We start from the raw sequence: 21,960 nt of genomic DNA on the forward strand, positions 1-21,960 counted from the left end.
GGCCTCTAGATGATATTCCTAGATTGACACAAGATGGCTGGAGCTGTTAAGTTCTCATGCAGCACTTTGACTTTTGTCATCACTTTCTTGCAGATGCAGACGGATTAAATCCGTGGCAGAGCACCCCATACCGGGTGAGGGGATTCCCGCAGGAAGGTCGGTCACCGTTTGTGTTTGCCGAGCAAGTGTAAATGGTGGCTGTGTTACAGCATTGTTCTTTGTTCTTAGGAGGTAAAGCCAGATCTCAGCAGTCAAGGTCAAGTGAACGAGGTAAGAAGTCACTGGTGGTAAGAACCACTTGTTATTCCTTGAGTGCCAAGTTCTGGTACAGCTCTAAGCATCCATTGTCATTTGTGTGTTTTAGACGGTCTGCTTGTATTACACCAAAACCCCTTGCTGACCGGCCGACAGACCCGGCTCGCCGCCCTCGTGAGCCCTCCAGAAGTATTAAGGGGCTCTGCGACGAAGCCTTTACCTTTTCCATGTGAAGGTACCATCCGGGTAGCCTTTGGCAATGGCCGAGTAGTCGCAGCGAGTTGCGGAGGGAGGGAGGAGCGAGGGCCCCCTCAAGTTTCGGCAATGCCACATCACCTTGTCTCCTCTTAACCCAGGTATACCCTGCGACGATGGCGATGGCGTTGGCCTCCGAGCGTGGCCCAAGCGTGCGGCCCGAGGACCCCGGCCTTCTTAGGAGACGGTGAGTGGCGGAATTGACAGGTTTTGGCTGAGGTGCCACTAAGTTCATGTACTGATGTTTGGTTTTGTTTATTGTAGCTGACTAAGCGATAACCAGCCCGATGAAGGCATGAGCTTCCCGCATGGCGAGGTGGCCTTCTTTTGCACCCGAATCAGATCGACATCCTCAGTCATCCAGGAGATAAGTCGAGGCCTGCGACCCACAGAGGGGCTGGAAGGGAGGTGTCGAGTTGGGACTCAGCGGGAGATATTTTTGAGTCAGATTTGGAGGTGGGGATACCCAAGAAGGGGCCCCTTAGGCCCCATAAAGCCAAAGTCTCGCTTTTGATCACAGTGCCGAGGTGCGCAGGGCAGAGCAGTCCCGGTACATGCCACTAGTCTATTGTGCGTTCTCTGTCTTTTGTGCATCTCGTGTCGCAGGTCATTTGCCTTAGCCCTTTGAGATGCTTATCGCAAACGCTGGGCATTATTCTTAGCATCTCTGTTCTTGGTGTTCCTCAGTGTGGTGCCAATACCATTGATCCTTTGATTTGTGAGCTTGGAGGTGCATCAGAATCACATCTCTCTTCAGCGACATTGAGTCGGGTGTCTTTGCAGCTCAGAACAAGACCCGAATCGACAGCTGTGCACTGCAACGATCCATTATAGGGGATGAGGACTTGTAAGAATGCGAAGATAGCTAGAGGATTCCACCCGTCCAATTCTCGGGCATCCATCTTTGCGGTTCTTGGAATAAGTCCTTCTGTTATCATCCTCTTCTGCCAGGGTTCTTGCAGCTTCCTTGGCTCACCATCGGTCTCGCCTAGGTCATCTCGTTCCTCATTTGCTCGGTCCTTGTGATCATCTAGCCCAGAGTTTTCTCTCCTTGTTGGGTCCCCTTGTTTGTCATCTCCTGTGTCCCGGATGCCTGCATGGGTTTGGTCCAGAGCTGCTCTGCCCTGCTGCACAGTCTGGCACATGGTTGTAATAGGACAAGGCCTGGGGACTTGAAATTTGTGGTGTAGGTTGTAGTTTGGCCTCAAGATGGCATTCCTAGACTGGTACGGGATGGCCGGAGCTGTGAAGTTCTAATGCAGCTCTTTGACTTTTGTCATCGCTTTCTTGCAGATGCAGACGGATTAAATCTGTGGCTGAGCGCCCCGTACCCGGAGAGGGGGTTCCCACATGAAGGTTGGTCACAGTTTGTCTTTGCAGGGCAAACATGAATGGAGGCTGTGTTACAGCATTGTTCTTTGTCTTTGTTCTTAGGAGGTAAAGCCAGATCTCAGCAGTCAAGGTCAAGTGAACGAGGTAAGAAGTCACTGGTGGTAAGAACCACTTGTTATTCCTTGGGTGCCAAGTTCTGGTAAAGCTCTAAGCATCCATTGTCACTTGTGTGTTTTAGACGGTCTGCTTGTATTGCACTGAAACCCCTCGCCAACCGGCCGACGGACCCGTCTCGCCGCCCTCGTGAGTCCTCTGCAAGCATCGCGGGACTCTGTGATGAAGCCTTTACCTTTTTCATGTGAAGGTACCGTCCGGGTAGCCTTCGGCAACGGCCGAGGCGTTGTGGCAAGTCGGGGAGGGAGGGAGGAGGAGTGAGGGTCCACTCAAGTTTCAGCAATGCCACATCACCTCGTTTCCACTCAACCCAGGTATACCCTGCAATGACGGCGTTTGCCTTGGAGCACGGCCAGAGCGTGAGGTCCGAGGACCTGGGCCCTCTTAGGAGACAGTGAGTTGTGGAATTATTGGGTTTTGGCCGACGTGCCACTAAGCTCGTGTACTGATGTTCAGTTTTCTTTATTGTAGCTGACCGAGAGTCAACAGCCTGGCAATGGCAGGAGCTTCTGGGACGGCGAGAGGTGGCCTTCTTTTGCGCCCCAGGAAGATTCACATCCCCAGACGTCCGTGAGATAAGTTGAGGGATATGACGCATGGAGGGAATGAAAGCGGGGTGTCGGGTTGGGGCTCTCTGGAAGGGAGTTTTGAGTCAGCTTTGGAGATGGGGATGCCCAAGAAGGGGCCCCTTAGCCTGCATAACGGAAAAGTCTCACGTTTGATCGCAATGCTGAGGTGCCCAGGGCAGAGCAATCCGAGTGCGCGTTGTGTCACTTGTCTATTGTGCGTGCCATGTCTTTTGGGCGTCTTGTGTCACAGGTCTTTTGCCTTAGCCCTTTGATGTGCTTGCAGTCATGCTTTCTGCCGAGAGTTCTCTCTCCTTGTTGCGTCCCCTTGTTTGTCATCCCCTGTGTCACGGGTGCCTGCATGGGTTTGGCCCAGAGCTGCTCTGCCCTGCTGCATACCCTGGCACGTAGGTGTAATAGAACAGGGCCCAAGGCCTTTAAATCTGTAACGTAGGGTGTAGTTTGGCCTCTAGATGATATTCCTAGATTGACACAAGATGGCTGGAGCTGTTAAGTTCTCATGCAGCACTTTGACTTTTGTCATCACTTTCTTGCAGATGCAGACGGATTAAATCCGTGGCAGAGCACCCCATACCGGGTGAGGGGATTCCCGCAGGAAGGTCGGTCACCGTTTGTGTTTGCCGAGCAAGTGTAAATGGTGGCTGTGTTACAGCATTGTTCTTTGTTCTTAGGAGGTAAAGCCAGATCTCAGCAGTCAAGGTCAAGTGAACGAGGTAAGAAGTCACTGGTGGTAAGAACCACTTGTTATTCCTTGGGTGCCAAGTTCTGGTACAGCTCTAAGCATCCATTGTCATTTGTGTGTTTTAGACGGTCTGCTTGTATTACACCAAAACCCCTTGCTGACCAGCTGACAGACCCGGCTTGCTGCCCTCGTGAGCCCTCCAGAAGTATTAAGGGGCTCTGCGACGAAGCCTTTACCTTTTCCATGTGAAGGTACCATCCGGGTAGCCTTTGGCAATGGCCGAGTAGTCGCAGCGAGTTGCGGAGGGAGGGAGGAGCGAGGGCCCCCTCAAGTTTCGGCAATGCCACATCACCTTGTCTCCTCTTAACCCAGGTATACCCTGCGACGATGGCGATGGCGTTGGCCTCCGAGCGTGGCCCAAGCGTGCGGCCCGAGGACCCCGGCCTTCTTAGGAGACGGTGAGTGGCGGAATTGACAGGTTTTGGCTGAGGTGCCACTAAGTTCATGCACTGATGTTTGTTTGGTTTTGTTTATTGTAGCTGACTAAGAGATAACCAGCCCGATGAAGGCATGAGCTTCCCGCATGGCGAGGTGGCCTTCTTTTGCACCCGAATCAGATCGACATCCTCAGTCATCCAGGAGATAAGTCGAGGCCTGCGACCCACAGAGGGGCTGGAAGGGAGGTGTCGAGTTGGGACTCACCGGGAGATATTTTTGAGTCAGATTTGGAGGTGGGGATACCCAAGAAGGGGCCCCTTAGGCCCCATAAAGCCAAAGTCTCGCTTTTGATCACAGTGCCGAGGTGCGCAGGGCAGAGCAGTCCCGGTACATGTCACTAGTCTATTGTGCGTTCTCTGTCTTTTGTGCATCTCGTGTCGCAGGTCATTTGCCTTAGCCCTTTGAGATGCTTATCGCAAACGCTGGGCATTATTCTTAGCATCTCTGTTCTTGGTGTTCCTCAGTGTGGTGCCAATACCATTGATCCTTTGATTTGTGAGCTTGGAGGTGCATCAGAATCACATCTCTCTTCAGCGACATTGAGTCGGGTGTCTTTTCAGGTCTTGTTCTGAGTTGCATCGACAGCTGTGCACTGCAACGATCCATTATAGGGGATGAGGACTTGTAAGAATGCGAAGATAGCTAGAGGATTCCACCCGTCCAATTCTCGGGCATCCATCTTTGCGGTTCTTGGAATAAGTCCTTCTGTTATCATCCTCTTCTGCCAGGGTTCTTGCAGCTTCCTTGGCTCACCATCGGTCTCGCCTAGGTCATCTCGTTCCTCATTTGCTCGGTCCTTGTGATCATCTAGCCCAGAGTTTTCTCTCCTTGTTGGGTCCCCTTGTTTGTCATCTCCTGTGTCCCGGATGCCTGCATGGGTTTGGTCCAGAGCTGCTCTGCCCTGCTGCACAGTCTGGCACATGGTTGTAATAGGACAAGGCCTGGGGACTTGAAATTTGTGGTGTAGGTTGTAGTTTGGCCTCAAGATGGCATTCCTAGACTGGTACGGGATGGCCGGAGCTGTGAAGTTCTAATGCAGCTCTTTGACTTTTGTCATCGCTTTCTTGCAGATGCAGACGGATTAAATCTGTGGCTGAGCGCCCCGTACCCGGAGAGGGGGTTCCCACATGAAGGTTGGTCACAGTTTGTCTTTGCAGGGCAAACATGAATGGAGGCTGTGTTACAGCATTGTTCTTTGTCTTTGTTCTTAGGAGGTAAAGCCAGATCTCAGCAGTCAAGGTCAAGTGAACGAGGTAAGAAGTCACTGGTGGTAAGAACCACTTGTTATTCCTTGGGTGCCATGTTCTGGTACAGCTCTAAGCATCCGTTGTCATTTGTGTGTTTCAGGGGGCCCCCTTGTATTACGCCGAACTCCTCGTCGACCGGCCGACGGACCCGTCTCGCTGCCCTCGTGAGTCCTCTGCAAGTATCACGGGACTCTGCGATGAAGCCTTTACCTTTTCCATGTGAATGTACCGTCCGGTAGCCTTTGGCAACGGCCGAGGAGTTGTGGCAAGTCGGGGAGGGAGGAGGAGCGAGGGACCACTGAAGTTTCGGCAGTGCCGCATCACCTCGTCTCCTCTTAACTCAGGTATACCCTGTGATGACGGTGTCGGCCTCGGGGTGTGGCAAAAGCGTGTGGCCCGAGGACTCCAGCCTTCTTAGGAGACAGTGAGTTGTGGAATTGTTGGGGTTTGGCTGATGTGCCATGAAGTCCCTGTACTGATGTTTGGTTTTCTTTATCGTACCTGTCGAAGAGACAACAGCCCGGCAATGGCAGGAGCTTCCAGGACGGTGAGGTAGTCTTCATTTGCGCCCCAGGTGGATTCACATCCCTGGACGTCTGAAAGATAAGTCAAGTGGCTGAAAGTGGAGTATTGAGTTGGGGCTCGCCGGGAGGGATTTTTGTGTCAGCTTTGGAGATGGGGATACACAAGAAGGGGCGCCTTAGCCCACATAAAGGGAAAGTCTCACATTTGGTCGCAATGCTGGAGTGCGCAGGGCAAAGCAATCCAAGTGAATGTTGCATCAATTGTCTATTGTACATTCTGTGTCTTTTGGGCTTCTTGTGTCTTTGCTCTTTTGCCTTAGCCCTTCGATGTGCTTGTAGTCATGCTTTCCACTGAGAGTTCTCTCTCCTTGTTGCATCCCCTAGTTTGTCATCTCCTGTGTCACAGGTGCCTGCATGGGTTTGGCCCAGAGCTGCTCTGCCCTGCTGCATACCCTGGCACGTAGGTGTAATAGAACAGGGCCCAAGGCCTTTAAATCTGTAACGTAGGGTGTAGTTTGGCCTCTAGATGATATTCCTAGATTGACACAAGATGGCTGGAGCTGTTAAGTTCTCATGCAGCACTTTGACTTTTGTCATCACTTTCTTGCAGATGCAGACGGATTAAATCCGTGGCAGAGCACCCCATACCGGGTGAGGGGATTCCCGCAGGAAGGTCGGTCACCGTTTGTGTTTGCCGAGCAAGTGTAAATGGTGGCTGTGTTACAGCATTGTTCTTTGTTCTTAGGAGGTAAAGCCAGATCTCAGCAGTCAAGGTCAAGTGAACGAGGTAAGAAGTCACTGGTGGTAAGAACCACTTGTTATTCCTTGGGTGCCAAGTTCTGGTACAGCTCTAAGCATCCATTGTCATTTGTGTGTTTTAGACGGTCTGCTTGTATTACACCAAAACCCCTTGCTGACCAGCTGACAGACCCGGCTCGCTGCCCTCGTGAGCCCTCCAGAAGTATTAAGGGGCTCTGCGACGAAGCCTTTACCTTTTCCATGTGAAGGTACCATCCGGGTAGCCTTTGGCAATGGCCGAGTAGTCGCAGCGAGTTGCGGAGGGAGGGAGGAGCGAGGGCCCCCTCAAGTTTCGGCAATGCCACATCACCTTGTCTCCTCTTAACCCAGGTATACCCTGCGACGATGGCGTTGGCCTCCGAGCGTGGCCCAAGCGTGCGGCCCGAGGACCCCGGCCTTCTTAGGAGACGGTGAGTGGCGGAATTGACAGGTTTTGGCTGAGGTGCCACTAAGTTCATGCACTGATGTTTGTTTGGTTTTGTTTATTGTAGCTGACTAAGAGATAACCAGCCCGATGAAGGCATGAGCTTCCCGCATGGCGAGGTGGCCTTCTTTTGCACCCTGAATCAGATCGACATCCTCAGTCATCCAGGAGATAAGTCGAGGCCTGCGACCCACAGAGGGGCTGGAAGGGAGGTGTCGAGTTGGGACTCAGCGGGAGATATTTTTGAGTCAGATTTGGAGGTGGGGATACCCAAGAAGGGGCCCCTTAGGCCCCATAAAGCCAAAGTCTCGCTTTTGATCACAGTGCCGAGGTGCGCAGGGCAGAGCAGTCCCGGTACATGCCACTAGTCTATTGTGCGTTCTCTGTCTTTTGTGCATCTCGTGTCGCAGGTCATTTGCCTTAGCCCTTTGAGATGCTTATCGCAAACGCTGGGCATTATTCTTAGCATCTCTGTTCTTGGTGTTCCTCAGTGTGGTGCCAATACCATTGATCCTTTGATTTGTGAGCTTGGAGGTGCATCAGAATCACATCTCTCTTCAGCGACATTGAGTCGGGTGTCTTTGCAGCTCAGAACAAGACCCGAATCGACAGCTGTGCACTGCAACGATCCATTATAGGGGATGAGGACTTGTAAGAATGCGAAGATAGCTAGAGGATTCCACCCGTCCAATTCTCGGGCATCCATCTTTGCGGTTCTTGGAATCAGTCCTTCTGTTATCATCCTCTTCTGCCAGGGTTCTTGCAGCTTCCTTGGCTCACCATCGGTCTCGCCTAGGTCATCTCGTTCCTCATTTGCTCGGTCCTTGTGATCATCTAGCCCAGAGTTTTCTCTCCTTGTTGGGTCCCCTTGTTTGTCATCTCCTGTGTCCCGGATGCCTGCATGGGTTTGGTCCAGAGCTGCTCTGCCCTGCTGCACAGTCTGGCACATGGTTGTAATAGGACAAGGCCTGGGGACTTGAAATTTGTGGTGTAGGTTGTAGTTTGGCCTCAAGATGGCATTCCTAGACTGGTACGGGATGGCCGGAGCTGTGAAGTTCTAATGCAGCTCTTTGACTTTTGTCATCGCTTTCTTGCAGATGCAGACGGATTAAATCTGTGGCTGAGCGCCCCGTACCCGGAGAGGGGGTTCCCACATGAAGGTTGGTCACAGTTTGTCTTTGCAGGGCAAACATGAATGGAGGCTGTGTTACAGCATTGTTCTTTGTCTTTGTTCTTAGGAGGTAAAGCCAGATCTCAGCAGTCAAGGTCAAGTGAACGAGGTAAGAAGTCACTGGTGGTAAGAACCACTTGTTATTCCTTGGGTGCCAAGTTCTGGTAAAGCTCTAAGCATCCATTGTCATTTGTGTGTTTTAGACGGTCTGCTTGTATTGCACTGAAACCCCTCGCCAACCGGCCGACGGACCCGTCTCGCCGCCCTCGTGAGTCCTCTGCAAGCATCGCGGGACTCTGTGATGAAGCCTTTACCTTTTTCATGTGAAGGTACCGTCCGGGTAGCCTTCGGCAACGGCCGAGGCGTTGTGGCAAGTCGGGGAGGGAGGGAGGAGGAGTGAGGGTCCACTCAAGTTTCAGCAATGCCACATCACCTCGTTTCCACTCAACCCAGGTATACCCTGCAATGACGGCGTTTGCCTTGGAGCACGGCCAGAGCGTGAGGTCCGAGGACCTGGGCCCTCTTAGGAGACAGTGAGTTGTGGAATTATTGGGTTTTGGCCGACGTGCCACTAAGCTCGTGTACTGATGTTCAGTTTTCTTTATTGTAGCTGACCGAGAGTCAACAGCCTGGCAATGGCAGGAGCTTCTGGGACGGCGAGAGGTGGCCTTCTTTTGCGCCCCAGGAAGATTCACATCCCCAGACGTCCGTGAGATAAGTTGAGGGATATGACGCATGGAGGGAATGAAAGCGGGGTGTCGGGTTGGGGCTCTCTGGAAGGGAGTTTTGAGTCAGCTTTGGAGATGGGGATGCCCAAGAAGGGGCCCCTTAGCCCGTATAACGGAAAAGTCTCACGTTTGATCGCAATGCTGAGGTGCCCAGGGCAGAGCAATCCGAGTGCGCGTTGTGTCACTTGTCTATTGTGCGTGCCATGTCTTTTGGGCGTCTTGTGTCACAGGTCTTTTGCCTTAGCCCTTTGATGTGCTTGCAGTCATGCTTTCTGCCGAGAGTTCTCTCTCCTTGTTGCATCCCCTAGTTTGTCATCTCCCTGTGTCACAGGTGCCTGCATGGGTTTGGCCCAGAGCTGCTCTGCCCTGCTGCATACCCTGGCACGTAGGTGTAATAGAACAGGGCCCAAGGCCTTTAAATCTGTAACGTAGGGTGTAGTTTGGCCTCTAGATGATATTCCTAGATTGACACAAGATGGCTGGAGCTGTTAAGTTCTCATGCAGCACTTTGACTTTTGTCATCACTTTCTTGCAGATGCAGACGGATTAAATCCGTGGCAGAGCACCCCATACCGGGTGAGGGGATTCCCGCAGGAAGGTCGGTCACCGTTTGTGTTTGCCGAGCAAGTGTAAATGGTGGCTGTGTTACAGCATTGTTCTTTGTTCTTAGGAGGTAAAGCCAGATCTCAGCAGTCAAGGTCAAGTGAACGAGGTAAGAAGTCACTGGTGGTAAGAACCACTTGTTATTCCTTGGGTGCCAAGTTCTGGTACAGCTCTAAGCATCCATTGTCATTTGTGTGTTTTAGACGGTCTGCTTGTATTACACCAAAACCCCTTGCTGACCGGCCTGACAGACCCGGCTTCGCCTGCCCTCGTGAGCCCTCCAGAAGTATTAAGGGGCTCTGCGACGAAGCCTTTACCTTTTCCATGTGAAGGTACCATCCGGGTAGCCTTTGGCAATGGCCGAGTAGTCGCAGCGAGTTGCGGAGGGAGGGAGGAGCGAGGGCCCCCTCAAGTTTCGGCAATGCCACATCACCTTGTCTCCTCTTAACCCAGGTATACCCTGCGACGATGGCGATGGCGTTGGCCTCCGAGCGTGGCCCAAGCGTGCGGCCCGAGGACCCCGGCCTTCTTAGGAGACGGTGAGTGGCGGAATTGACAGGTTTTGGCTGAGGTGCCACTAAGTTCATGCACTGATGTTTGTTTGGTTTTGTTTATTGTAGCTGACTAAGAGATAACCAGCCCGATGAAGGCATGAGCTTCCCGCATGGCGAGGTGGCCTTCTTTTGCACCCGAATCAGATCGACATCCTCAGTCATCCAGGAGATAAGTCGAGGCCTGCGACCCACAGAGGGGCTGGAAGGGAGGTGTCGAGTTGGGACTCACCGGGAGATATTTTTGAGTCAGATTTGGAGGTGGGGATACCCAAGAAGGGGCCCCTTAGGCCCCATAAAGCCAAAGTCTCGCTTTTGATCACAGTGCCGAGGTGCGCAGGGCAGAGCAGTCCCGGTACATGCCACTAGTCTATTGTGCGTTCTCTGTCTTTTGTGCATCTCGTGTCGCAGGTCATTTGCCTTAGCCCTTTGAGATGCTTATCGCAAACGCTGGGCATTATTCTTAGCATCTCTGTTCTTGGTGTTCCTCAGTGTGGTGCCAATACCATTGATCCTTTGATTTGTGAGCTTGGAGGTGCATCAGAATCACATCTCTCTTCAGCGACATTGAGTCGGGTGTCTTTGCAGCTCAGAACAAGACCCGAATCGACAGCTGTGCACTGCAACGATCCATTATAGGGGATGAGGACTTGTAAGAATGCGAAGATAGCTAGAGGATTCCACCCGTCCAATTCTCGGGCATCCATCTTTGCGGTTCTTGGAATCAGTCCTTCTGTTATCATCCTCTTCTGCCAGGGTTCTTGCAGCTTCCTTGGCTCACCATCGGTCTCGCCTAGGTCATCTCGTTCCTCATTTGCTCGGTCCTTGTGATCATCTAGCCCAGAGTTTTCTCTCCTTGTTGGGTCCCCTTGTTTGTCATCTCCTGTGTCCCGGATGCCTGCATGGGTTTGGTCCAGAGCTGCTCTGCCCTGCTGCACAGTCTGGCACTATGGTTGTAATAGGACAAGGCCTGGGGACTTGAAATTTGTGGTGTAGGTTGTAGTTTGGCCTCAAGATGGCATTCCTAGACTGGTACGGGATGGCCGGAGCTGTGAAGTTCTAATGCAGCTCTTTGACTTTTGTCATCGCTTTCTTGCAGATGCAGACGGATTAAATCTGTGGCTGAGCGCCCCGTACCCGGAGAGGGGGTTCCCACATGAAGGTTGGTCACAGTTTGTCTTTGCAGGGCAAACATGAATGGAGGCTGTGTTACAGCATTGTTCTTTGTCTTTGTTCTTAGGAGGTAAAGCCAGATCTCAGCAGTCAAGGTCAAGTGAACGAGGTAAGAAGTCACTGGTGGTAAGAACCACTTGTTATTCCTTGGGTGCCATGTTCTGGTACAGCTCTAAGCATCCGTTGTCATTTGTGTGTTTCAGGGGGCCCCCTTGTATTACGCCGAACTCCTCGTCGACCGGCCGACGGACCCGTCTCGCTGCCCTCGTGAGTCCTCTGCAAGTATCACGGGACTCTGCGATGAAGCCTTTACCTTTTCCATGTGAATGTACCGTCCGGTAGCCTTTGGCAACGGCCGAGGAGTTGTGGCAAGTCGGGGAGGGAGGAGGAGCGAGGGACCACTGAAGTTTCGGCAGTGCCGCATCACCTCGTCTCCTCTTAACTCAGGTATACCCTGTGATGACGGTGTCGGCCTCGGGGTGTGGCAAAAGCGTGTGGCCCGAGGACTCCAGCCTTCTTAGGAGACAGTGAGTTGTGGAATTGTTGGGGTTTGGCTGATGTGCCATGAAGTCCCTGTACTGATGTTTGGTTTTCTTTATCGTACCTGTCGAAGAGACAACAGCCCGGCAATGGCAGGAGCTTCCAGGACGGTGAGGTAGTCTTCATTTGCGCCCCAGGTGGATTCACATCCCTGGACGTCTGAAAGATAAGTCAAGTGGCTGAAAGTGGAGTATTGAGTTGGGGCTCGCCGGGAGGGATTTTTGTGTCAGCTTTGGAGATGGGGATACACAAGAAGGGGCGCCTTAGCCCACATAAAGGGAAAGTCTCACATTTGGTCGCAATGCTGGAGTGCGCAGGGCAAAGCAATCCAAGTGAATGTTGCATCAATTGTCTATTGTACATTCGGTGTCTTTTGGGCTTCTTGTGTCTTTGCTCTTTTGCCTTAGCCCTTCGATGTGCTTGTAGTCATGCTTTCCACTGAGAGTTCTCTCTCCTTGTTGCATCCCCTAGTTTGTCATCTCCTGTGTCACAGGTGCCTGCATGGGTTTGGCCCAGAGCTGCTCTGCCCTGCTGCATACCCTGGCACGTAGGTGTAATAGAACAGGGCCCAAGGCCTTTAAATCTGTAACGTAGGGTGTAGTTTGGCCTCTAGATGATATTCCTAGATTGACACAAGATGGCTGGAGCTGTTAAGTTCTCATGCAGCACTTTGACTTTTGTCATCACTTTCTTGCAGATGCAGACGGATTAAATCCGTGGCAGAGCACCCCATACCGGGTGAGGGGATTCCCGCAGGAAGGTCGGTCACCGTTTGTGTTTGCCGAGCAAGTGTAAATGGTGGCTGTGTTACAGCATTGTTCTTTGTCTTTGTTCTTAGGAGGTAAAGCCAGATCTCAGCAGTCAAGGTCAAGTGAACGAGGTAAGAAGTCACTGGTGGTAAGAACCACTTGTTATTCCTTGAGTGCCAAGTTCTGGTACAGCTCTAAGCATCCATTGTCATTTGTGTGTTTTAGACGGTCTGCTTGTATTACACCAAAACCCCTTGCTGACCGGCCGACAGACCCGGCTCGCCGCCCTCGTGAGCCCTCCAGAAGTATTAAGGGGCTCTGCGACGAAGCCTTTACCTTTTCCATGTGAAGGTACCATCCGGGTAGCCTTTGGCAATGGCCGAGTAGTCGCAGCGAGTTGCGGAGGGAGGGAGGAGCGAGGGCCCCCTCAAGTTTCGGCAATGCCACATCACCTTGTCTCCTCTTAACCCAGGTATACCCTGCGACGATGGCGATGGCGTTGGCCTCCGAGCGTGGCCCAAGCGTGCGGCCCGAGGACCCCGGCCTTCTTAGGAGACGGTGAGTGGCGGAATTGACAGGTTTTGGCTGAGGTGCCACTAAGTTCATGCACTGATGTTTGTTTGGTTTTGTTTATTGTAGCTGACTAAGCGATAACCAGCCCGATGAAGGCATGAGCTTCCCGCATGGCGAGGTGGCCTTCTTTTGCACCCGAATCAGATCGACATCCTCAGTCATCCAGGAGATAAGTCGAGGCCTGCGACCCACAGAGGGGCTGGAAGGGAGGTGTCGAGTTGGGACTCACCGGGAGATATTTTTGAGTCAGATTTGGAGGTGGGGATACCCAAGAAGGGGCCCCTTAGGCCCCATAAAGCCAAAGTCTCGCTTTTGATCACAGTGCCGAGGTGCGCAGGGCAGAGCAGTCCCGGTACATGCCACTAGTCTATTGTGCGTTCTCTGTCTTTTGTGCATCTCGTGTCGCAGGTCATTTGCCTTAGCCCTTTGAGATGCTTATCGCAAACGCTGGGCATTATTCTTAGCATCTCTGTTCTTGGTGTTCCTCAGTGTGGTGCCAATACCATTGATCCTTTGATTTGTGAGCTTGGAGGTGCATCAGAATCACATCTCTCTTCAGCGACATTGAGTCGGGTGTCTTTTCAGGTCTTGTTCTGAGTTGCATCGACAGCTGTGCACTGCAACGATCCATTATAGGGGATGAGGACTTGTAAGAATGCGAAGATAGCTAGAGGATTCCACCCGTCCAATTCTCGGGCATCCATCTTTGCGGTTCTTGGAATAAGTCCTTCTGTTATCATCCTCTTCTGCCAGGGTTCTTGCAGCTTCCTTGGCTCACCATCGGTCTCGCCTAGGTCATCTCGTTCCTCATTTGCTCGGTCCTTGTGATCATCTAGCCCAGAGTTTTCTCTCCTTGTTGGGTCCCCTTGTTTGTCATCTCCTGTGTCCCGGATGCCTGCATGGGTTTGGTCCAGAGCTGCTCTGCCCTGCTGCACAGTCTGGCATATGGTTGTAATAGGACAAGGCCTGGGGACTTGAAATTTGTGGTGTAGGTTGTAGTTTGGCCTCAAGATGGCATTCCTAGACTGGTACGGGATGGCCGGAGCTGTGAAGTTCTAATGCAGCTCTTTGACTTTTGTCATCGCTTTCTTGCAGATGCAGACGGATTAAATCTGTGGCTGAGCGCCCCGTACCCGGAGAGGGGGTTCCCACATGAAGGTTGGTCACAGTTTGTCTTTGCAGGGCAAACATGAATGGAGGCTGTGTTACAGCATTGTTCTTTGTCTTTGTTCTTAGGAGGTAAAGCCAGATCTCAGCAGTCAAGGTCAAGTGAACGAGGTAAGAAGTCACTGGTGGTAAGAACCACTTGTTATTCCTTGGGTGCCAAGTTCTGGTAAAGCTCTAAGCATCCATTGTCATTTGTGTGTTTTAGACGGTCTGCTTGTATTGCACTGAAACCCCTCGCCAACCGGCCGACGGACCCGTCTCGCCGCCCTCGTGAGTCCTCTGCAAGCATCGCGGGACTCTGTGATGAAGCCTTTACCTTTTTCATGTGAAGGTACCGTCCGGGTAGCCTTCGGCAACGGCCGAGGCGTTGTGGCAAGTCGGGGAGGGAGGGAGGAGGAGTGAGGGTCCACTCAAGTTTCAGCAATGCCACATCACCTCGTTTCCACTCAACCCAGGTATACCCTGCAATGACGGCGTTTGCCTTGGAGCACGGCCAGAGCGTGAGGTCCGAGGACCTGGGCCCTCTTAGGAGACAGTGAGTTGTGGAATTATTGGGTTTTGGCCGACGTGCCACTAAGCTCGTGTACTGATGTTCAGTTTTCTTTATTGTAGCTGACCGAGAGTCAACAGCCTGGCAATGGCAGGAGCTTCTGGGACGGCGAGAGGTGGCCTTCTTTTGCGCCCCAGGAAGATTCACATCCCCAGACGTCCGTGAGATAAGTTGAGGGATATGACGCATGGAGGGAATGAAAGCGGGGTGTCGGGTTGGGGCTCTCTGGAAGGGAGTTTTGAGTCAGCTTTGGAGATGGGGATGCCCAAGAAGGGGCCCCTTAGCCCGCATAACGGAAAAGTCTCACGTTTGATCGCAATGCTGAGGTGCCCAGGGCAGAGCAATCCGAGTGCGCGTTGTGTCACTTGTCTATTGTGCGTGCCATGTCTTTTGGGCGTCTTGTGTCACAGGTCTTTTGCCTTAGCCCTTTGATGTGCTTGCAGTCATGCTTTCTGCCGAGAGTTCTCTCTCCTTGTTGCGTCCCCTTGTTTGTCATCCCCTGTGTCACAGGTGCCTGCATGGGTTTGGCCCAGAGCTGCTCTGCCCTGCTGCATACCCTGGCACGTAGGTGTAATAGAACAGGGCCCAAGGCCTTTAAATCTGTAACGTAGGGTGTAGTTTGGCCTCTAGATGATATTCCTAGATTGACACAAGATGGCTGGAGCTGTTAAGTTCTCATGCAGCACTTTGACTTTTGTCATCACTTTCTTGCAGATGCAGACGGATTAAATCCGTGGCAGAGCACCCCATACCGGGTGAGGGGATTCCCGCAGGAAGGTCGGTCACCGTTTGTGTTTGCCGAGCAAGTGTAAATGGTGGCTGTGTTACAGCATTGTTCTTTGTTCTTAGGAGGTAAAGCCAGATCTCAGCAGTCAAGGTCAAGTGAACGAGGTAAGAAGTCACTGGTGGTAAGAACCACTTGTTATTCCTTGGGTGCCAAGTTCTGGTACAGCTCTAAGCATCCATTGTCATTTGTGTGTTTTAGACGGTCTGCTTGTATTACACCAAAACCCCTTGCTGACCAGCTGACAGACCCGGCTTGCTGCCCTCGTGAGCCCTCCAGAAGTATTAAGGGGCTCTGCGACGAAGCCTTTACCTTTTCCATGTGAAGGTACCATCCGGGTAGCCTTTGGCAATGGCCGAGTAGTCGCAGCGAGTTGCGGAGGGAGGGAGGAGCGAGGGCCCCCTCAAGTTTCGGCAATGCCACATCACCTTGTCTCCTCTTAACCCAGGTATACCCTGCGACGATGGGCGTTGGCCTCCGAGCGTGGCCCAAGCGTGCGGCCCGAGGACCCCGGCCTTCTTAGGAGACGGTGAGTGGCGGAATTGACAGGTTTTGGCTGAGGTGCCACTAAGTTCATGCACTGATGTTTGTTTGGTTTTGTTTATTGTAGCTGACTAAGAGATAACCAGCCCGATGAAGGCATGAGCTTCCCGCATGGCGAGGTGGCCTTCTTTTGCACCCTGAATCAGATCGACATCCTCAGTCATCCAGGAGATAAGTCGAGGCCTGCGACCCACAGAGGGGCTGGAAGGGAGGTGTCGAGTTGGGACTCAGCGGGAGATATTTTTGAGTCAGATTTGGAGGTGGGGATACCCAAGAAGGGGCCCCTTAGGCCCCATAAAGCCAAAGTCTCGCTTTTGATCACAGTGCCGAGGTGCGCAGGGCAGAGCAGTCCCGGTACATGCCACTAGTCTATTGTGCGTTCTCTGTCTTTTGTGCATCTCGTGTCGCAGGTCATTTGCCTTAGCCCTTTGAGATGCTTATCGCAAACGCTGGGCATTATTCTTAGCATCTCTGTTCTTGGTGTTCCTCAGTGTGGTGCCAATACCATTGATCCTTTGATTTGTGAGCTTGGAGGTGCATCAGAATCACATCTCTCTTCAGCGACATTGAGTCGGGTGTCTTTTCAGGTCTTGTTCTGAGTTGCATCGACAGCTGTGCACTGCAACGATCCATTATAGGGGATGAGGACTTGTAAGAATGCGAAGATAGCTAGAGGATTCCACCCGTCCAATTCTCGGGCATCCATCTTTGCGGTTCTTGGAATAAGTCCTTCTGTTATCATCCTCTTCTGCCAGGGTTCTTGCAGCTTCCTTGGCTCACCATCGGTCTCGCCTAGGTCATCTCGTTCCTCATTTGCTCGGTCCTTGTGATCATCTAGCCCAGAGTTTTCTCTCCTTGTTGGGTCCCCTTGTTTGTCATCTCCTGTGTCCCGGATGCCTGCATGGGTTTGGTCCAGAGCTGCTCTGCCCTGCTGCACAGTCTGGCACATGGTTGTAATAGGACAAGGCCTGGGGACTTGAAATTTGTGGTGTAGGTTGTAGTTTGGCCTCAAGATGGCATTCCTAGACTGGTACGGGATGGCCGGAGCTGTGAAGTTCTAATGCAGCTCTTTGACTTTTGTCATCGCTTTCTTGCAGATGCAGACGGATTAAATCTGTGGCTGAGCGCCCCGTACCCGGAGAGGGGGTTCCCACATGAAGGTTGGTCACAGTTTGTCTTTGCAGGGCAAACATGAATGGAGGCTGTGTTACAGCATTGTTCTTTGTCTTTGTTCTTAGGAGGTAAAGCCAGATCTCAGCAGTCAAGGTCAAGTGAACGAGGTAAGAAGTCACTGGTGGTAAGAACCACTTGTTATTCCTTGGGTGCCATGTTCTGGTACAGCTCTAAGCATCCGTTGTCATTTGTGTGTTTCAGGGGGCCCCCTTGTATTACGCCGAACTCCTCGTCGACCGGCCGACGGACCCGTCTCGCTGCCCTCGTGAGTCCTCTGCAAGTATCGCGGGACTCTGCGATGAAGCCTTTACCTTTTCCATGTGAATGTACCGTCCGGTAGCCTTTGGCAACGGCCGAGGAGTTGTGGCAAGTCGGGGAGGGAGGAGGAGCGAGGGACCACTGAAGTTTCGGCAGTGCCGCATCACCTCGTCTCCTCTTAACTCAGGTATACCCTGTGATGACGGTGTCGGCCTCGGGGTGTGGCAAAAGCGTGTGGCCCGAGGACTCCAGCCTTCTTAGGAGACAGTGAGTTGTGGAATTGTTGGGGTTTGGCTGATGTGCCATGAAGTCCCTGTACTGATGTTTGGTTTTCTTTATCGTACCTGTCGAAGAGACAACAGCCCGGCAATGGCAGGAGCTTCCAGGACGGTGAGGTAGTCTTCATTTGCGCCCCAGGTGGATTCACATCCCTGGACGTCTGAAAGATAAGTCAAGTGGCTGAAAGTGGAGTATTGAGTTGGGGCTCGCCGGGAGGGATTTTTGTGTCAGCTTTGGAGATGGGGATACACAAGAAGGGGCGCCTTAGCCCACATAAAGGGAAAGTCTCACATTTGGTCGCAATGCTGGAGTGCGCAGGGCAAAGCAATCCAAGTGAATGTTGCATCAATTGTCTATTGTACATTCTGTGTCTTTTGGGCTTCTTGTGTCTTTGCTCTTTTGCCTTAGCCCTTCGATGTGCTTGTAGTCATGCTTTCCACTGAGAGTTCTCTCTCCTTGTTGCATCCCCTAGTTTGTCATCTCCTGTGTCACAGGTGCCTGCATGGGTTTGGCCCAGAGCTGCTCTGCCCTGCTGCATACCCTGGCACGTAGGTGTAATAGAACAGGGCCCAAGGCCTTTAAATCTGTAACGTAGGGTGTAGTTTGGCCTCTAGATGATATTCCTAGATTGACACAAGATGGCTGGAGCTGTTAAGTTCTCATGCAGCACTTTGACTTTTGTCATCACTTTCTTGCAGATGCAGACGGATTAAATCCGTGGCAGAGCACCCCATACCGGGTGAGGGGATTCCCGCAGGAAGGTCGGTCACCGTTTGCGTTTGCCGAGCAAGTGTAAATGGTGGCTGTGTTACAGCGTTGTTCTTTGTCTTTGTTCTTAGGAGGTAAAGCCAGATCTCAGCAGTCAAGGTCAAGTGAACGAGGTAAGAAGTCACTGGTGGTAAGAACCACTTGTTATTCCTTGAGTGCCAAGTTCTGGTACAGCTCTAAGCATCCATTGTCATTTGTGTGTTTTAGACGGTCTGCTTGTATTGCACCGAAACCCCTCGCCGACCGGCCGACAGACCCATCTCGCCGCCCTCGTGAGCCCTCCAGAAGTATTAAGGGGCTCTGCGACGAAGCCTTTACCTTTTCCATGTGAAGGTACCATCCGGGTAGCCTTTGGCAATGGCCGAGTAGTCGCAGCGAGTTGCGGAGGGAGGGAGGAGCGAGGGCCCCCTCAAGTTTCGGCAATGCCACATCACCTTGTCTCCTCTTAACCCAGGTATACCCTGCGACGATGGCGATGGCGTTGGCCTCCGAGCGTGGCCCAAGCGTGCGGCCCGAGGACCCCGGCCTTCTTAGGAGACGGTGAGTGGCGGAATTGACAGGTTTTGGCTGAGGTGCCACTAAGTTCATGCACTGATGTTTGTTTGGTTTTGTTTATTGTAGCTGACTAAGAGATAACCAGCCCAATGAAGGCATGAGCTTCCCGCATGGCGAGGTGGCCTTCTTTTGCACCCGAATCAGATCGACATCCTCAGTCATCCAGGAGATAAGTCGAGGCCTGCGACCCACAGAGGGGCTGGAAGGGAGGTGTCGAGTTGGGACTCAGCGGGAGATATTTTTGAGTCAGATTTGGAGGTGGGGATACCCAAGAAGGGGCCCCTTAGGCCCCATAAAGCCAAAGTCTCGCTTTTGATCACAGTGCCGAGGTGCGCAGGGCAGAGCAGTCCCGGTACATGTCACTAGTCTATTGTGCGTTCTCTGTCTTTTGTGCATCTCGTGTCGCAGGTCATTTGCCTTAGCCCTTTGAGATGCTTATCGCAAACGCTGGGCATTATTCTTAGCATCTCTGTTCTTGGTGTTCCTCAGTGTGGTGCCAATACCATTGATCCTTTGATTTGTGAGCTTGGAGGTGCATCAGAATCACATCTCTCTTCAGCGACATTGAGTCGGGTGTCTTTGCAGCTCAGAACAAGACCCGAATCGACAGCTGTGCACTGCAACGATCCATTATAGGGGATGAGGACTTGTAAGAATGCGAAGATAGCTAGAGGATTCCACCCGTCCAATTCTCGGGCATCCATCTTTGCGGTTCTTGGAATAAGTCCTTCTGTTATCATCCTCTTCTGCCAGGGTTCTTGCAGCTTCCTTGGCTCACCATCGGTCTCGCCTAGGTCATCTCGTTCCTCATTTGCTCGGTCCTTGTGATCATCTAGCCCAGAGTTTTCTCTCCTTGTTGGGTCCCCTTGTTTGTCATCTCCTGTGTCCCGGATGCCTGCATGGGTTTGGTCCAGAGCTGCTCTGCCCTGCTGCACAGTCTGGCATATGGTTGTAATAGGACAAGGCCTGGGGACTTGAAATTTGTGGTGTAGGTTGTAGTTTGGCCTCAAGATGGCATTCCTAGACTGGTACGGGATGGCCGGAGCTGTGAAGTTCTAATGCAGCTCTTTGACTTTTGTCATCGCTTTCTTGCAGATGCAGACGGATTAAATCTGTGGCTGAGCGCCCCGTACCCGGAGAGGGGGTTCCCACATGAAGGTTGGTCACAGTTTGTCTTTGCAGGGCAAACATGAATGGAGGCTGTGTTACAGCATTGTTCTTTGTCTTTGTTCTTAGGAGGTAAAGCCAGATCTCAGCAGTCAAGGTCAAGTGAACGAGGTAAGAAGTCACTGGTGGTAAGAACCACTTGTTATTCCTTGGGTGCCAAGTTCTGGTAAAGCTCTAAGCATCCATTGTCATTTGTGTGTTTTAGACGGTCTGCTTGTATTGCACTGAAACCCCTCGCCAACCGGCCGACGGACCCGTCTCGCCGCCCTCGTGAGTCCTCTGCAAGCATCGCGGGACTCTGTGATGAAGCCTTTACCTTTTTCATGTGAAGGTACCGTCCGGGTAGCCTTCGGCAACGGCCGAGGCGTTGTGGCAAGTCGGGGAGGGAGGAGGAGTGAGGGTCCACTCAAGTTTCAGCAATGCCACATCACCTCGTTTCCACTCAACCCAGGTATACCCTGCAATGACGGCGTTTGCCTTGGAGCACGGCCAGAGCGTGAGGTCCGAGGACCTGGGCCCTCTTAGGAGACAGTGAGTTGTGGAATTATTGGGTTTTGGCCGACGTGCCACTAAGCTCGTGTACTGATGTTCAGTTTTCTTTATTGTAGCTGACCGAGAGTCAACAGCCTGGCAATGGCAGGAGCTTCTGGGACGGCGAGAGGTGGCCTTCTTTTGCGCCCCAGGAAGATTCACATCCCCAGACGTCCGTGAGATAAGTTGAGGGATATGACGCATGGAGGGAATGAAAGCGGGGTGTCGGGTTGGGGCTCTCTGGAAGGGAGTTTTGAGTCAGCTTTGGAGATGGGGATGCCCAAGAAGGGGCCCCTTAGCCCGCATAACGGAAAAGTCTCACGTTTGATCGCAATGCTGAGGTGCCCAGGGCAGAGCAATCCGAGTGCGCGTTGCCTCACTTGTCTATTGTGCGTGCCATGTCTTTTGGGCGTCTTGTGTCACAGGTCTTTTGCCTTAGCCCTTTGATGTGCTTGCAGTCATGCTTTCTGCCGAGAGTTCTCTCTCCTTGTTGCGTCCCCTTGTTTGTCATCCCCTGTGTCACGGGTGCCTGCATGGGTTTGGCCCAGAGCTGCTCTGCCCTGCTTTCTTTCAGATTCAGAGGGATTACGATCATGGCAGAGTGCCCTGTACCAGGAGAGGGGGTTCCTGCAGGAAGGTTAGTCACTGTTTGTGTTTGCAGAGCAAGCATAAATGGTGGCTATGTTACAGCGTTGTTCCTTGTCTTTGTTTTTAGGAAGTAAAGCCGGATATTGATGTTTAAGGTTGGAGCGAGGTAAGCGGTGACTGGTGGACATGAAGGAGTTGGTATTGTTCTAGTATTAATGTCTGGTTCCGTTTTAAGCATCCATTGTTGTTTGTTCCTTTTCAACGGTCCACTCACAAGATGTCCTGGCCCAGTGGCCAGGTGGGTGCAAGCTTAAGGTATTGGTGTGGCATACTTCAATTGGAGGGGGGAGGTTGTGATTTCAGTCTCTCAGCACGTTTCTTTGCTTTGTTTCTTTGCAGGTGCTGCTGCTGCCCTAGGCGTGCCAAGGAACAGAGGCGAGCAGGTGAGTCGGCATTTAGGCGGGGTGATTAATAGGCGAGCGGTATGCGGCCGTGTGCCAAGCGTGTACCTTTTCACTTTGCGGGTATCGTCCAGGCCACCTCCAGAGTCGGATGAAGATTTGAGGTGCGCCGGGGCAGCAGTGTAGAGGAGCCCTGGGGATTAATCTTCTGGAGGGTGGTAGTCACATTTTCTGTTTTGTCATTTTAGGTACCATGAGCCGGTGTGGAGCCAAAGTTTGGAAACGGCTGGTAAGCGATTAGCCTTGGCAGTTATGAGGGAGGGGGGCGTTGC

At 52.3% G+C, this 21,960-nt stretch overlaps 5 long non-coding RNA genes across 9 annotated transcripts; all 5 read left to right on the plus strand.

Moving 5' to 3' along the window:
• Positions 1–371: 371 nt before the first annotated feature.
• Positions 372–6,341, plus strand: LOC116443445. Of its 4 annotated transcripts, XR_004239905.1 has the most exons (7): positions 1,298–1,462; positions 1,804–1,866; positions 4,995–5,036; positions 5,131–5,255; positions 5,375–5,454; positions 5,541–6,227; positions 6,300–6,341. It is a non-coding gene; the product is annotated as an uncharacterized LOC116443445 (long non-coding RNA). The 4 variants fall into 4 exon arrangements; XR_004239902.1 differs by lacking the exon at positions 6,300–6,341 and having other exon boundaries at positions 5,541–6,293; XR_004239903.1 differs by lacking the exons at positions 1,298–1,462; positions 1,804–1,866; positions 4,995–5,036; positions 5,131–5,255; positions 6,300–6,341 and adding an exon at positions 372–490 and having other exon boundaries at positions 5,541–6,293.
• Positions 6,342–7,789: 1,448 nt separating this feature from the next.
• On the plus strand, positions 7,790–11,893 carry LOC116443446. Its single transcript, XR_004239906.1, has 5 exons — positions 7,790–7,936; positions 11,070–11,111; positions 11,206–11,330; positions 11,450–11,529; positions 11,616–11,893. It is a non-coding gene; the product is annotated as an uncharacterized LOC116443446 (long non-coding RNA).
• On the plus strand, positions 9,544–9,986 carry LOC116443447. Its single transcript, XR_004239907.1, has 3 exons — positions 9,544–9,610; positions 9,732–9,817; positions 9,899–9,986. It is a non-coding gene; the product is annotated as an uncharacterized LOC116443447 (long non-coding RNA).
• A 129-nt stretch (positions 11,894–12,022) lies between the features above and the next one.
• Positions 12,023–21,664, plus strand: LOC116443444. 2 transcript variants are annotated; one of them, XR_004239900.1, is made up of 6 exons: positions 12,023–12,642; positions 17,527–17,606; positions 17,693–18,379; positions 21,355–21,393; positions 21,505–21,525; positions 21,627–21,664. It is a non-coding gene; the product is annotated as an uncharacterized LOC116443444 (long non-coding RNA). The 2 variants fall into 2 exon arrangements; XR_004239901.1 differs by having other exon boundaries at positions 21,519–21,525.
• LOC116443448 lies at positions 18,602–19,030 on the plus strand. Its single transcript, XR_004239908.1, has 3 exons — positions 18,602–18,719; positions 18,841–18,926; positions 19,008–19,030. It is a non-coding gene; the product is annotated as an uncharacterized LOC116443448 (long non-coding RNA).
• Positions 21,665–21,960: the final 296 nt, after the last annotated feature.

This window comes from Corvus moneduloides, chromosome 4, assembly GCF_009650955.1.
Source record: "Corvus moneduloides isolate bCorMon1 chromosome 4, bCorMon1.pri, whole genome shotgun sequence".
Lineage (NCBI taxonomy): Eukaryota > Metazoa > Chordata > Aves > Passeriformes > Corvidae > Corvus > Corvus moneduloides.